At 44.9% G+C, this 15,160-nt stretch overlaps 1 long non-coding RNA gene across 1 annotated transcript in view; it reads left to right on the forward strand.

Annotated features, from left to right (window-relative positions):
* Window positions 1-3,431: 3,431 nt before the first annotated feature.
* The window catches only part of LOC123521890, a 53,783-nt gene continuing 42,054 nt past the window's right edge, over window positions 3,432-15,160 (forward strand). The window contains exon 1 of the long non-coding RNA XR_006680233.1: window positions 3,432-3,616. This is a non-coding gene — a long non-coding RNA (uncharacterized LOC123521890). The remainder of the gene's footprint in view (window positions 3,617-15,160) is intronic.

The following is a 15,160-nucleotide window of genomic DNA, read 5'->3' on the forward strand; positions in this document are numbered from 1 at the left end:
ACTTGAGTTGTAAGGAATATGTAAACAAAACAAAGTTCTATTATTGATAATGAACTTCAGGAAAAATGTGAGGAATAATAAGAGTTGCTTACAGACAAGAGAAATTAGAGATTAACTGATTTCTCTAAGGTTGGGAGGCATCTTTGCTGCTATTTAAGGCAATAATTACAAGCTTTTCATTAAATCTAGGGGTATTTAGGAGATGGTTCCTGAGGTATTTTAAATATACTGCTTCAGAAGCTATAATTAATAACTTGAAAAAATTATAAATTGGCAAGGGCACATATGTGCAATGATACAATTCAATGAACAAGTATCATCACTGCTAATTACTGTGGTTCCTTTTTTCCTGTGTTATTATGCCATCCTCATTTTATTGTTCAATATTAACATGTAAACCTTAATTAAGCATAATGTCAGAAGGTTCTAAGAAAACTGCTAAGGATTTTGCAAGGTAGTTCAGAGGCTGGCTCGGCAAGAATCGCTGGAACAACCAGGGAGTGTGAACTCTAAATAATGTGTTTTTGTGCCAAGAGTGATATGAATTATTAGGGACTGACACTGGGAATTAGTTTCGAAGAGCAAAAATCCAGAGGGAGAAAAAGATATAAAAATCGAGCCATCACATAGCAAAAGATCAGGTGTATGAAGAGGCTGCAAAAAGCTGGGACTATCACACCCGTTTATTTAATGACAGGCAGCACTTCATAGACTTACACACTTGCCAGAAAGATGAACATCCAAAATGACAACTTATCAGGAAAATGATATATTTCAAGTTTCCATTAAGATCATTAAAATCCACATTCCTTTTTCAGATATGCAAATGAGTTTCCTACAGAACCCCGGGAAGGAGGGTAGGATTTGGTCTGTGCTCCCTGAAGAGCTGCCGAGAAAATACGTACAGGGCACTCTCGCTTCAGATCTGGATACCATTGACTTCGCATCTCTTCGCCGTCTTGGGCCCAGTCTGCGCTGACACAAAAGGAGCCCGGGACACACGTGGTGATGTGCCGGGCGGCTAACTGAGAGCCTGGTGCTGTGAGCCCATCAAGGACTTCTCAAGGAGAAAAGACCTGTGGTCTTCTCTTAAGAGTGGCGGTTTCCAGTGCCGTGCAAGCTTGCTCTGCGTCAGAATCGACTCAGCGGCACACACCAGGGAAGGAAGAAAACTGTTGCGAAAGAGAACAAATGAAGCCAAGAGTTTGTCACTTATTCATCATTCCTGGAAGAAGATTCAACGGGATGAAATGAAAGTTCAGGTGAAATGGAGAGAGGGAGTCCCACAAAGTCCAGGAGGCCTACAGAGTTTATTCTCTGTAACCAGGGAGGGATTGGGTGCTTTCTCGATCATGCTGGGGAAGCAGTGCCCTGCTGAGGTTGAGAGTTGGCCTGTGCCAATTACCAGTTCCTGGTGGCTAGGGAGGATCCCTGGTAGAACTGTCAGGTAGAACCACTAGATGGGTGGGTCAAACCCACCAGCTGTTCTGAGGGAGAAAAATGAGCTATCTGCCCTTGTAAAAGTTTATAGCCTTGGAACCTCTATAATGGGTCACTCTGAATTGGTATCAATTCTGTGGGAGTGAGTGGTGGGTTGGGTAGTGCAGGGGGCTATGTGTTGGGTTGTTACAAGGTGAGCAGTTTGAATCCACTTGTGGCTTCTCAGGAGAAAGACAAGGCCCAGAAATGCAAAGGGATCATTTGTTCTGTGCTACGGGGTCCTTATGAGTCAGAAAAGACTTTGGTCGCAGTGAATTAGTTTTATGGCTGTATGACTTTGGATAATTCACCTAACTTTCCATGACTCTGTCTTCCCATCTGTAAGATGAGCAACCAAACAGTCTCTGCCTCCCAGGATTGTTGTCTTGAGTGAGGTTGCAGGTACAAAGCCGTGATTCCCTCACTCCTCGAGTTCATAAACCGCAGTCTCTGCTACGGAGCCCCTCCGTTCCCACTCGGCCCCTCAGCCTTCCTGAAGCTGTGCATCACTGTAGAAGCAGACTGCCCCATTGGGTAAAACACCGACTGTTCTGTTGGCAGCCAGGAATTGCAACCAATGTAGGTCAGGACCCCTGGCAGATAGCCCAACATCTCACTGCCCTTGATTCCATGTTCCAACTCAGTCCTGTTTCTGGAACTGCCCATCTTTACAGGAGCTGATAGCTTCGTCTTTCTCCCAAAGAGCAGCTGGTGGGTTTGAACTCCCCACCTTCTGGTTCGCAGCCCAACACCTAAATCTCAATTACATCAGGATATATAAATGCTCACTATTCGTATTTTTTCAAATACTGGAGAAAACCTTTTGGGGCTTTCCAACTCTGATGAGTGCCATCAGCAAGGTTTTGTCCTCAGAAGCAAAGCCATATTGATCTTCGTAGTGAAACTCTATGACAAAAATGACTCTCCAAACCGTACAAGACATGTTGAAAACATTGTCTGTATCACACCCCTTTCTTTCTCCATAGCAAAGGGCTGTGGTTTTCTTTCTTTTAACATTTATAACTTGGTCTATTGAAATAGTTCAGTGAGTGTTAGAAGTTGCCAGTCTTTGTTCACTAGGAATGCATTCTCCTCCAGGGCAGGGAGGGTGCTTTTTTATAAGCTTTTTGTATAGATTGGGGTACTCATAAGCATTAAACCAACCTTAAAACGGGTTGATCTTGTTGGGAGTACAGGTAGTATATAAAGAAAAGAAACCTGCCTCTACCAGGTAATAAAGCAGTATATAAAAGTGGAAAGTAGCTTTTCATAAAGAGGCTAACTTAATTCGTTATAAAATTAGTATGTTTCACATTTTACAAAAACTCTGCTTCTGGTGTTCCAATGTCATATAAAATATCCTGAAAAGAAACTCAAGGATAACATAGCCCTCAATTGTAAAGTTGAAACACTGCATTCCAGAGTGGCTGAAGAACACACACACACACACACACACACACACACACACACACACACGTCGTTCCTTAAACAAACCCTGAACAGCAAGCTCAATAGAGACATTGCACACACCTTGGAAAACATGTAAATTTTTGTGTTTGCAGTCCTGCAGAAAGTCAACAGAAACATGTGACGTTCATCGTGTTAGTGTTTTCTCACCCCAGGGTACACAAGTTAATATCACTTCATATCTACGCAGTGTAAAAATGATCAATGAGAGAGTTCGTTGTTTTTCTCTGTGAAGACTTTGAAACCCGGTACGCATTTTATCACGACAGCACATTCCAACACAGACTGGCCGCATTTCAAGTACCCTGTGACCTCACGTGGTAAGTGGCTATCAGACTGGACAAGACAGCCCCTGGAATGAGAGCCATGTGGGGCTGTATTTTTAGCAAGGTGGCAGGATTTGTGGGCCTGGCAAAGAGCTGTGCTTCAAGCCTACATTTCAAAAGAGACTTTACTAGGGCCTTTGGCTTTCAGTGTCACCGGTGTTGGACACATCGCTATTCCTGTTTTTTAATTTTTCTTTTAAGTGTTCCCAGAGTCCTTGTGTGCCTCTCGGATGCCTTGTAGTGAGGTCTGTTCCCGTAGAACAAATGGAAATTGGCTTTGGAATTCATGTGCCTGAAGAAAAGTCATCTCGACAGCTGCCGGGGCAGACTCAAGCTCACACAAGGTGAGAGAACGCCACCTGGGACTTCTTTTCTTTTCTTTTTTAATACTAGGGGTGGAAATAAGGAGGTAGAGGAATGCCTTGTTACCGTGCCAGATGAGACAAACAGGTGGCACAAGGAATGAACAAATAAAGGATGAAGGGAAGAGCAGCAGGTTACGGCCTCAGGCAGAGCAAATACAAGATTCAGCTGCTGCAGGTTCAAGCCTGAGGCGGGATAATCGAACTGACTGTGGCAGACAGAAAATCAGACCTGTCAACAGGACAGTTCATCCTTGAATGTATACAGCTAGCAGAGTATAGAAAGGAATGCGGAGCCAATCAGCATCACTGTGCAGCCTCACTTGCTGTGAAAGCTGGGTCCTTTCAGAAAGAAACCCTGGCCCCTTCCTTTATTCATCAGATGCTGCTGACAAACACGTGCTGTGATCGGTGCCGTGTGCATTTTCTACTGCTTAAACATTTCTTTTCTAATTTTGCACACCAAAGGGATACATACAGGCAACCGACCCCAAATGCAAGCAATCGTACTGAAACTGGAAAAAATATGAGGAGAAATAAAAATGTTTCTAAAAATACTTCCCTGTGAGGGGCCCTACATATAAATGAGGAAAAACCAATAACCTCCCTCTTCCACACAAATAAATCATCACAGAACCAACCCCAATGCCTTCTGAAATGAAGCCTGACACACACAAAAATACAAATCCCTAAAAAAAAAAGAGAGAGAGAGAGAGAAAGAAAAGAAAGTATGTGCAAAACCTATAATAGATCAAGGAGAAAAGCGCCTTCTTTGCCTCCCTAGCGGACTTCCTCTCGATCTGCAGACACACACAGCAGAAATAAAGAGACATGAGCTACAAAGAACTCTACATGGAGGGCCTTTCTGTGGTGGAGAAAGCCATGAGAGACTGGCAAGGTCAAGGAATACCTAGATTTCTTTCTCCCCTGGAGACCCAACAACTTGGACTTAGACTTAGGTGTCTGGTGGAAGAATTCTTTTGAATCATCCCCGCTAGATTTTATGATCAAACAATTATTTGAAATACCTAGAAATAAAATGATGGCTGGAATAAAACAGGGAAATCACCTGGTTTCAAAATAAAGGGTGTAATGGTCATAACTTAAAAATATACAGCAGGGAACAGGGGAGAAGAAGAGGTGGCAAAAAGGGAGTGGGGAGCCAACAAACCTAGGGACAAGGGAATAACAAGAGATCTAAAGTCAATGGCGAGGAGGGCGTACAATGCCTGGTGGGGTTCCATCAAGTGCAATGTAGCACGAGGAAGTACAGGGAACCAAATGAAGGTTGAACATGATAGTGGGATGGGAGGAAGTTAAAGCAAATGGAGTAAAGAATTAGGAGGCAAAAGACATTTATAGAAGTATAAACATAGGCATGTACATATGTAACTATATTAATATATAACGGCAGGGATATAGGTTTATGTACATATATTTTTAGGCTAAGTATTAAGGTAGGAGACAGCCATTGGGTTCTACTCACATCCTGCCTCAACACAAGAACATTTTGTTCTAATAACCTGACATTCTGTGATGCTCACCTTCCTGACACAATTGCTGAAGACAAAATGGATGCATAAGCAAATGTGGTGAAGAAAGCTGTTGGTGCCCGGCTATTAGAAGATATAGCATTTGGAGTCTTAAAGGCTTGAAGTTTAACAAATGGCCATCTAGCAGGGAAGCAACAAAGCCCACATGAAATAATCCCACGTGATCATGAGGTGTCAATGGGATCAGGTATCAGGTATCAGAAGGCCTCAAACAAACAGGTATTTTGATGCAAATGAGGGGGGTCAGAATGGAGACCCAAAACCCATGTGTAGAAAATTGGACATCCCTTCACAGAAAGGTCACAAGGAAGGGATAAAATAGCCAGGGTATAGTATCACACTGACAAAACACAACATTCCTCTAGTTCTTTAATGCTCCCCCCTCCCACTATCTTGACCCCACTTCTACCTTAAAAATCTGTCTAGACTAGAATATGTACACTGGTACAGATAAGAGCTCTCAACACAGAACCCAGGACAGATACCCCTCAGGACAAATGTTGAGCATAGGGATACCATGAGGGTAGGGGGAAGGTATGAGGAGAAGGGGGACAAAGTGGGAACCAATCACGTACAACATCCCCCCATGGGGATGAACAACAGAAATGTGGGTAAATGGAGACAGCAGATGGTACAAAATATAAAAATAAAAATAATTTATAAATTTTCAAAGGCTCACCAGGGTGGAGGGTAGGGGATGGAGGGGTACAAAGAGGAGCTGATATCAAGGGTTCAAGTAGAAAGAAAATATTTTGCAAATGATGATGGCAACGTATGTACAAATGTGTTTGATACAATGGATGTATGGGTTGTTAAAAGAGCTGTAAGAACCCCCAATAAGATAACTTATTAAAATGAAAAATATATACATACACACATATATCCTACATGTTATGTTCTCCTTGTTCTATGTTGGGGAAAACCTGTTAATCAGCTGCCACCCCATACATCACGCAATCTCCTTTGCACCAGTCATTCTCTGGCAAGAATGGCACAGGAGGAGCTTCTCCCATTTAACTCCTGAGCTGCCTGGAACAGGATTTCAGACTGAGAGGCTTGTCAAAGAGCCCTGGTGGTGTAGTGGCTACCCTTTGGGCTGTGGTCTGCAAGGTTAGCAGTTGGAAGCCAACAGCTGTGCTGTGGTAGAAAGAGGGGTTTTCTGTTCAAGTAAAGAGTTACAGTGTTGAAAACTCACAGGGGCAGCTTTCTCCTGCCCTATAGAGTCACTAGGAGTCAGAAGCCACTCAGTGGCAATGAGTTGGGTTTTTAAATATTTGTTTTGTTTATGAGTCTTGCCAATGCCATTGAATACACAAGCACCCAGCCTTACAGGGAAAGGACTGCCTTTGCTGGTGGCCTGGCTAGGTGAGTGTTTTCCCACCTCTACTCAATCAGAGGCAAATGGAAAAGAAAAGGAAGAGAACATTCTCCAGCAGAAAGCACCACAGCAGTGCCTTTGGTGGAAGGGGCCAATATATACTGACTATAGACGGCCCTATCACCCCGGCCGGTCTCCTGGTCATCAACCATTCTGCCCTGATGCCTTATCCTCTCGTGCCTCTGGTGCCTTATCCCTGGACTCCTTTAGAACCAGATGAGGCCTTTTAGGATCAACCTCTCCATTTATGAAGGAAATTGATGCTCCAAGAGAAGCCCATTAACTGTTGTGAATTCACTACATCATTAGTTTCACAACCAGCAGCCAGATCACAAGTGTTCATTGCTTCCCATGGTTCCTTCTGAGTACAGAAGCAGACTCCCAAGTGTTTGAGAAAAATACTGAAAGGTCAGAGGTTCAGACTTGCACAGAGATATCTTGGAAGAAGAATCTGGTGATGTGCTCCTGAGAGGCTTTGGTAGCCATGAGCACTCCTTGGTGTGCAGTCCTGTCTCCTGGCAACTGCTGTAGCATTTTTGGTTCTAGGGGTAAAGAGGTGGGGAAGGTAGAAGGGAGAGTTCTGGGAGTTAGAAGGCCTGTGAACTAGGATCATACATACAGGAACTAGAAACCATGGAGGGCTCACAGAGCAAATGGGAGAAGTTGGCAGTATCAGAAGCTAGAAGCACAGAAGACAGGCCCCAGGTTGCTGGGGCTCAGACCTCTGAGGAAAGGATGCTATAGGTTATTGCTTTCAGGGAGTGGGGTGAAAGTGGTGGGTGGTTATTGATGGGACTGCTTCTTGGGGGCCAGAAATAGAGCTGGAGCCTAGAACTAGCTCAGCTGTCCACAGTGAGCTCGATGCTAGCTACTGATGACAAGAATCGGCACCCCAAGAAGCAAGTCCCTTCCTCCACCTCCTATCTGCCAGTCTCCCTGTAGCATCTCCTTCTGGTGGGCCTGAGGAGGGTGCCAGCTGACAAATCCCACATGCTGTTTCCGGAGTCATAGCCTCAGCATCACAGCAGCCAAGTGTCGGGAGGCGGGATTTGGAGCTTGAAGGAGGCGGGATTTGGAGCTTGAAAGGGGTCTGGCAGTGAACGGAACAGCCTTAGGAAATCTTGTCTTTGGTTGCAAGGTGGCAAAACAGCGTGGTAAACCCCCATGTGCACCCCACTGAGGTCTGGGTGAGACCGGTGAGTCATGTGATATACACTACGGTGTTGAGACAGCGACCTGCTTCTACTATCACTATTGACATGAGAGGCCTGGTCATATGATCAGACCAAAGTCTGAGAAGCAAGAGCAGAGAGGGAGCTTCTAACCTCTGTGGGGCCTGGAGCCAGAGGGTGAGTGCTGAGACAGGTTCCAAGAGTCGTTGTTTGGACAATGAGCCATCAAAACCAGGTGTCAGGATCTGAGGCTGGCACAGGGGCAGGTCTGCAGCTATTTCCTACAGAGCCCAGGATAGACCTGGATTATAAGACCTTCTGAGACGACTTCCATGGGGATCAGGAAGCAGAAGGAGGGCTGACAGGCTCTTTGGGCCACACCTGGTGGAGAAAGACAGATTAAGGGAGGGAAATCCACTTGAAAATCTGTACTGGGTAACTTGTTCCCTGCTCTCTGGGGTAGCAGGGAGAGATGTCAAAAACAGGAGGAAACTCTGGTGATGGTGGATTTGCTCATTACCTTGATTGCAATGATTTCATGAGTCTAAGCATGTGTCAAAAGTTATTCATTGGGCACTTTACTCTGGTTAGTGCTGCAATAAAAAATTAAAATATGTAAATAAAAAGAGCAACTGTAATAGTTGGCTATTGTGGCAGGACAAACCATCTCACAACATGGTGGCTTATAGCATCAATCCTGTTGTAGCTGAGTTGGCTGGAGGTTGGCTCCTCTAGGCTGGGCTCAGCTGAGACAGCTCCTTCTGCTAGTGGGTTGGCCATGACACTACTCACAGTGCTGGTGGAGGGCAAGGAGAGCAAGCAAACACATGAGATATTAGGATAGGGAAGACCTCTGCTTAGAACTGGTTCATGGTCACTTCCACCTCAGTGTTCTTGCCAAATCTAGTCACACGACTGTGCCCAGAAGCACAGATGGAGAAAAGCAAACAAACACACAAAAATCCAAACTCCTCCCAGAAGAAGGCTGAGGCAAAGGAGGAGATACGGGGGTGGGGGTGTTAAATAATTTGGGTCACATTCAATGTACCAAATATCTAGAAACCTGTATGGTTTGAGTCTCTCAGGCTCAAAGATTTATGCTTTTCATAACCTCAAAGATAACAATCTGATTTTCAGAAAGCCAGTGTTTGAGAACATCTTTAGCTATAAAGAAAACAAGACCCCAAACATCAGACTATGTGACTAGATTAGAACCTGCATTTCCCTCTCCGGCTCCGCTGGTATCTATGAAAGGGCTCTAAAGGCACAGTGGGTTAGGCATGGAGCTACTAACTACAAGGTCTGCAGTTCAAACCCATCAGCCAATCCCTGGGAGAAAGATGAGATTGTCGGCTCCCATAACTATGTATAGTCTCAGGAATCCGAAGGAGAAGCTCCAGTCTGTCTCACAGAATAGAGTCAGAACGGGCTTGATAGCAGTTGGTTTGTTTCTTTGGGGGAGTTCTCTCCGCAAAGGATTACTGGTATTCTCAGGAAAGTTATTGATTCCCTAGAGAGCTGGGACATGATATGGGAACATGTGTAGGGGCAGAACACCAGTCCATTTGGGGAAAGAGCACTAAAGTGTTATTGTCTTGGAAATGTGATGAGTAAAATGCATTACCAAAAGCAATTAAAACAACACGAAGGAACCAACCTCCCTTGGTTAATTTATTCCAAGCAAAGAGAAAAATCTTGGAACTAAATTTAGTGCTGGAACCTTTTAAGTAAGTTTGCCTTTCCTGAACTGCAGCTCATTTGTATCGTTTGGAGAGTCCTGAAAGTTCCCTTTGTCATCAGTGACTTAAAAATACTGCTACTGGGCAAAAGAAATCAATGATCTCTACATTGCAGGCTGAGTAATTGCATAATAATGATTTGCATTAATGAAAAGACAAGTTGGTCCAGATCCAGATGTGCCAGTGACCACAGTTCCCCACCATGTCTAAGCAGAATGCTGAGGTTGGAGAAACTGCAGCGTCGGTGGTGAGACGAAATGACTGGTTAAAAAGTCTGTCCTAATCAACAGCACTTAATAGCTCGTTAATGACTGACTCATCATTTTTTTCTCCAAGTAAAAGTAAATTTAAATTTCAAAAGAAAGCAAGTTTTACTTATATCTGTGGCACAGAAGCAGATGTTTCCCTGACATGTGCACACAAGCTGTTGACTGTGACCTTGCAGGATAAAGCAGTTTTGAGAAGGAGCTTTCCTCTCCCAATCTGGGGAAAACGATGCTGCAGTGAAGATTTCGTGAAAAGCCATGGCTTTTCACAGAAGCTTATTTCAGCAAAGTAAACTATTAATTAAAATAACAAATGTCAGCTCTTTCGGAGGCTGACAGTTAACACAACACAGCATTTGCTTACCTTGACGTACAGGATGCCCGGGACACTGTGTGGACCCATGATTCATTCCAGTGATGGCTCTCTCATGCCCTAATAGAGTGATCACAGCATGAGAAATTTAGCTCTCGTTCAGCAGTTTCGTTAGCAAAAGGACTTGGGGACTTGGGGAAAACCCACCTAGAGGGGGACCTTTTGGCAGACTGAAGGAAGATGCACTTGAACAGCTTGGTGAACGTTTCCTGGGATTCCTGGAAAATTTGAGCACTAAGAACAACAGGGCAGGGAGAGTCAGCAACAAGCAGCAGAATAGCACAGCATGACCTGGTTTGGGGGTCAGTGCGTGTGTGTTGGGGAGGTGGGGTGGTACAAGGAATGGCAGTGAGTTTGAATTGTTTCAGTGAAGGAGAGAAAGGACCATGTCCTCCCAAGATACCAGGAAAGCAAAGCAAGGAGGAGAATGGAGTGTGTGTGTGTGTGTGTGTGTGTGTGTGTGTGTGGTTTCAGAAACAGAGCTGAGCTGGGTGGAGGCAGGAAAGGAAAGGACTAGCATCTTCCAGTCGCTCTAGAGTCAACTGTTTAAAACAAGTGTCTGGACCAGATGAGGCTGAAGTGCCACGCAGAAGCTGTCCCCCAAGACGGTTCTAGAGGTGAGAATCACCTGTAGAAAAAGTTACACACACTCGGAGACAGGCTGGTGGGAATGTGTGCCAGGGCCTTTGTGCTCGGACAATTCAAGAGCACCGGTATTCTACAATGAAAGGAGGAAGAGCAGCCTGTGGGGTTAGAGCCCCTGTAAAAAATACATATCAAAAGCCCGAAGCAGGGAGAAATGTAAATGAAAAGCAGACTTAAAGAAGAATGAAAGGCGTGGGGTGTGGGGTGTCAAGGATAAACAGCCTACTGTCAAAATAGGTGCGCTTAGGTAAAGGCAAAGCTCTTCACGTAAAAATAGTTCTGCTGCTTCCCTCCATTCCAAAACAACAAAAACCAGACAGAACCATGTATCCCATAACTCAGGTGTTCATGCTTCATTAAAAGCAGAAAAAATTAAAACAGGAACCAATTAAATTAGGAACTCTCACCATGAAGTGCCAGCAATTCATTTTCTATTTTACAAAACCCATGATGGGTCATTGAGGGTGGTTTTTCTAATTCTGAGACTGTTTTAATATGTTATTATAGGGGAGGCATTTACATTTTAACACTCACTGATTATCATTTCTGCTGGAGTCAAAACTTGGTGCACCATTAGGCACGATCCAGTTCACTAGTCCAAAATGAAGCAGCACAATTAGAGCCCAGAATAATCATTGAGCACCGCTCCTCTTCTGCATGACTCTGGTTTTCCTCCTTGGCTTGGGGGCTTCTGGGAAGGTATGGGTGATGGATAAAAGGTACTTGTCCCTCATAAAAATGAAGAGCATCAGAGGCATAGGAAAAGGTCTTTGGTTAGGGACATCAGCTCCTTTCAAGCTAAAAACCTGCCCCCAAATTAGACCAAAATCAAAAGGCAGGACAGAAAAAGGGGTGAGCCAATTTGGATAAATTCTATCAGGCCCTCTATCAAAAATACAAAGCAAAGCAGAATCTTTTCAAAAGATGCCAGAGATCTTTATTATCTGGGGCCAGAGTTTGTAAGTATAGGGCCCTGCTGAGAGCAGCCCAGGGGACACCGTGAGTAAAACACTTGGCCGACACCTGCAAGGCCAGTGGTTGGAATCACCAGCGACTCTGTGGGAGAAAGAAGTGGCCATCGGCCTTCCTAAAGGTTTACAGTCTCGGCCCTTCGATGGAAGCAGTTATGTTTGGTATTATAGAGCTGTCTTCAGAACCAACATCTTGGCAACAGGTTTTTGGTGATTTGGGGGAGGGAGATGGGGTGGGCTGGGTCCTGAATAGAAGCAGGGACACAGTGAAGCGTTCAGGTGAGAGAGCTAGATGCCATCCCTAGGCAGGGTCCGCTGCAGTGGCTCTCTGGTAGCCCTCTTTGTGTGCACCGAGGAGTGAGAACAACACTTGCAGCCAGGGTGAGTCTGGCCTGGGCTTGAGGTACATCTTCAAAAGGATCCTATTAGCTCATATCCCAGGGTAAGACACCTCTCCACCAACAACCCTCCCTTTCTCACTTTCACAGCACCAAGGCAGCACTGGGAATTTTGAGGCAAGTTGGGTCTGGACAGCGTTATGACATGTGCCCTGAGCACCAGCGAGAATCCACATGCCCTTTCAAATCCACTGAAAGCAACCTAACCAGGGAAGCCAGGATTGGATGATTTCTGCTTTCTCTTTCTCTTTTTCCCCCTGCAAGTGCTTCTGTGACACTAACTTGTCCCATTTGATGGGCAATTTGCTTCTGTGCTGTGTTGCCATTAGCGCTTGTCTCCATCGAGTTTCCTTCTGCCTCCAGGGGCTTTTCCACCAGAGTTCAAATCTATGGCAAAGCGCTCACTGCAACTCTAAGTAGGATATGCAAAAAAAAAAAAAAAAGTTGGAAAGCTGCTACAAAAGTAGGACATGGCTATCTTGGTATTGAGTTTATTTAGAGAGGAAAACTGAATTCTGTCATTGCTGCAGTTTGTGGATGCCTTGCCTCTGTGTAATCGCCAAGGAATTAATGTGATATAATAGCCACAACAATAAATATAGCCCTGACAAGGTGATTATCCCATAAGACTGAAATCATGATATAGCATAAATCAATACCAGCCCTGAGTATGTCTACATTCACTGCTAGATGTTGAACTAATTTTGGAATTAGAGCTGTATGAAATGCAAAGGCTATTTTTCTAAGTGAAAAATTACAGAATATGTATGATGATCACTCAGAATATATATTGCTCATAAAACAAGTAGAAGGAAAGGAGTGGGGGAGAGTACTCAAACATTGAGAGCTAGTTCAAGTATAAATCCCTGCTCTTTAGGACAAACTTTCCTGTTGCAAACTCAAGCTGAGCCCCCAAGCTCAGCTGAGGCCTCCCATTCTTCTGGTCTCTGTCCCATCTGTGGGCCACCAATCCACCTGCGAGACAAAATTGCCCCTCTTGTAGTGACTAACCCTTTTGACCTCCTCTCCTACAGCAAGTCAATTGAATGCCCCTCTCGGGAATGGTCTCCGGTGCAAAGGCCCCAGAATGTCTCTGCAGCTGGAGTGGAGTCATACAGAAAAAGAGCGTATTGATCTTGAATGTTTGGGCTCAGTTCCTCTGGGGTAATTTTCCCGGAGGAGGACACAGGTCCTTCTCCAAGATGCAGGCCCATATTAATGACTCTCAGAGGCACCTCCTAATTAGGTCATCCCATTTGAACTGGCTTTTCTGGAAGACCCATTCCGTGTGTTTTGAAAGGTCCTCCCTTCCCAGGAATCAGGTGGAGACTTACTTAGGGGTGAACTGCTCATCAACCCTGAAGATTAGCCCTATTTAGGAAGCCCGAGACCCTCTGGTGCCTGGCTGCCACTGCTCTGCTTCCGCAGAGCTGAATAACGCTGGCGGATGCTCGACCCCTCCCAATCCCAGGAGCTGCTCTTTCTGAGTGAAGAGGGCCCTAAAAAAAACTATTTAAAGCTTTAATAGATGAAGTGCCTTTACGCACAGCTTAGTTTCCCACTGCCAGATAAGTGCCGCCTTAACTACATTTTTGTGAAGTAGCTGCAATGACACTAGATAGCTGATTATGTTAATCCTTTATGGATATTTGAGAAAATATCTTCAGATTCTTCCTATAGGAGAATAATCAAGAGTTGATTCAGGTATCAACCACCCAACAGGCTCTCTTAACTTGTGTACACTCAGTGTGCCATATATTATATTTTTCCTTTTCAATATTTTCCCGTTGCCCGCACCACCACCACCACTCAGTAGTGCACACAAAGAATTCCTTGGTCACAAAGGATTAAATAATTCACCTACGAGGAATCCTTTTAAAGCATCAGTACCTGTCTTGAAAATTGCTTCCCCTCCTTACTTTTATTTTAAACAGAACAAAGAAAAGTGTTAATCTTTTGATAATTGACTCTATTTTTACTGGGATTTCTCATGTGATTATTTAATACATCTCCAGTCAATTTCAAACAGTATCTGCTTTCAGCACACATCTCTACACCAGAGTCGAGTTGTCCACGCAGAGGAGCTGGGGAGGGATGGTTTGGCGGAAACAAAACCCGAACACAATAAGGAATACAGCCCAAGCATACTGTTTGAAAATGAAATTGGCATTACTTATTTAGACAAAGAGACAAATGTACTTGTAGCTCCATTTACCACACAGAGCTCTTACGGAGCGCCTGTCTGCAAAGGGACCTAGAACTTCCCACTCTGACGGGCGGGCGTATCAGTAGGGATTTTCCTGTGTCTTCCTGTAAGTGCAGGGGAGCTCAGCTATTGACGACTTTAATTCTACAGGCACCAGTGTGTTGAGCCTGAGAAATAACATGAAGCAAGCTTATCTGATGGGCCCTGAAGGTTTAGCTGTGCTGCTGCTGGACTGGGGTGCTATGTGTGACTACAAGGGTCCTTCTTGAGCCTCTTCCCAATCTCATGCCACCTCCACCCCACCCCACCCACCCTGTCCTTTAAACAAATGCGAATAATTGACAGCTATATCCGCTCCTTCCTTATTGAAGCTAATGCCGCATGGTCGAGTCCATCAGGGTTGTGGGCTGTGAAGATATGTACCACCACGTGGGTTAACTGGGGGAAACATATTGCATGCTTCTGTTTACCCTCCCTGCATCCAGCTCCTGACCCTGGGAAACACAGGCGCGCGAGAGGCCCCAGCCCGGCCAGCTGCCTCCTTCCTGGGTTAATCACATTTCACACGTCCCTATTTCTGGCAGATTCAGCACCTGACCTCCCCTTTGTCCCTCTCTGGATGAAAGTGTGAGGCGCTATAATTTCCCTCAGGCACAAAACCGGTTTGCTTTCCTGCTGGAGGTGAAACGGACGCCCCCAAGGCCCAGCTGGGGCTTTAATCTCCCCTCCAGCCAGTACCGGCGATGGTCTTTCTCACTTTGCATGAAAATAAAGCTGGAAGCGGAGCTGCTTCATTTGGCTCTTCACAAAGTTGGGGGCAGGGGG

Source organism: Echinops telfairi, unplaced genomic scaffold (genome assembly GCF_000313985.2).
Source record: "Echinops telfairi isolate 266 unplaced genomic scaffold, ASM31398v2 ScPeMD7_443;HRSCAF=831, whole genome shotgun sequence".
Lineage (NCBI taxonomy): Eukaryota > Metazoa > Chordata > Mammalia > Afrosoricida > Tenrecidae > Echinops > Echinops telfairi.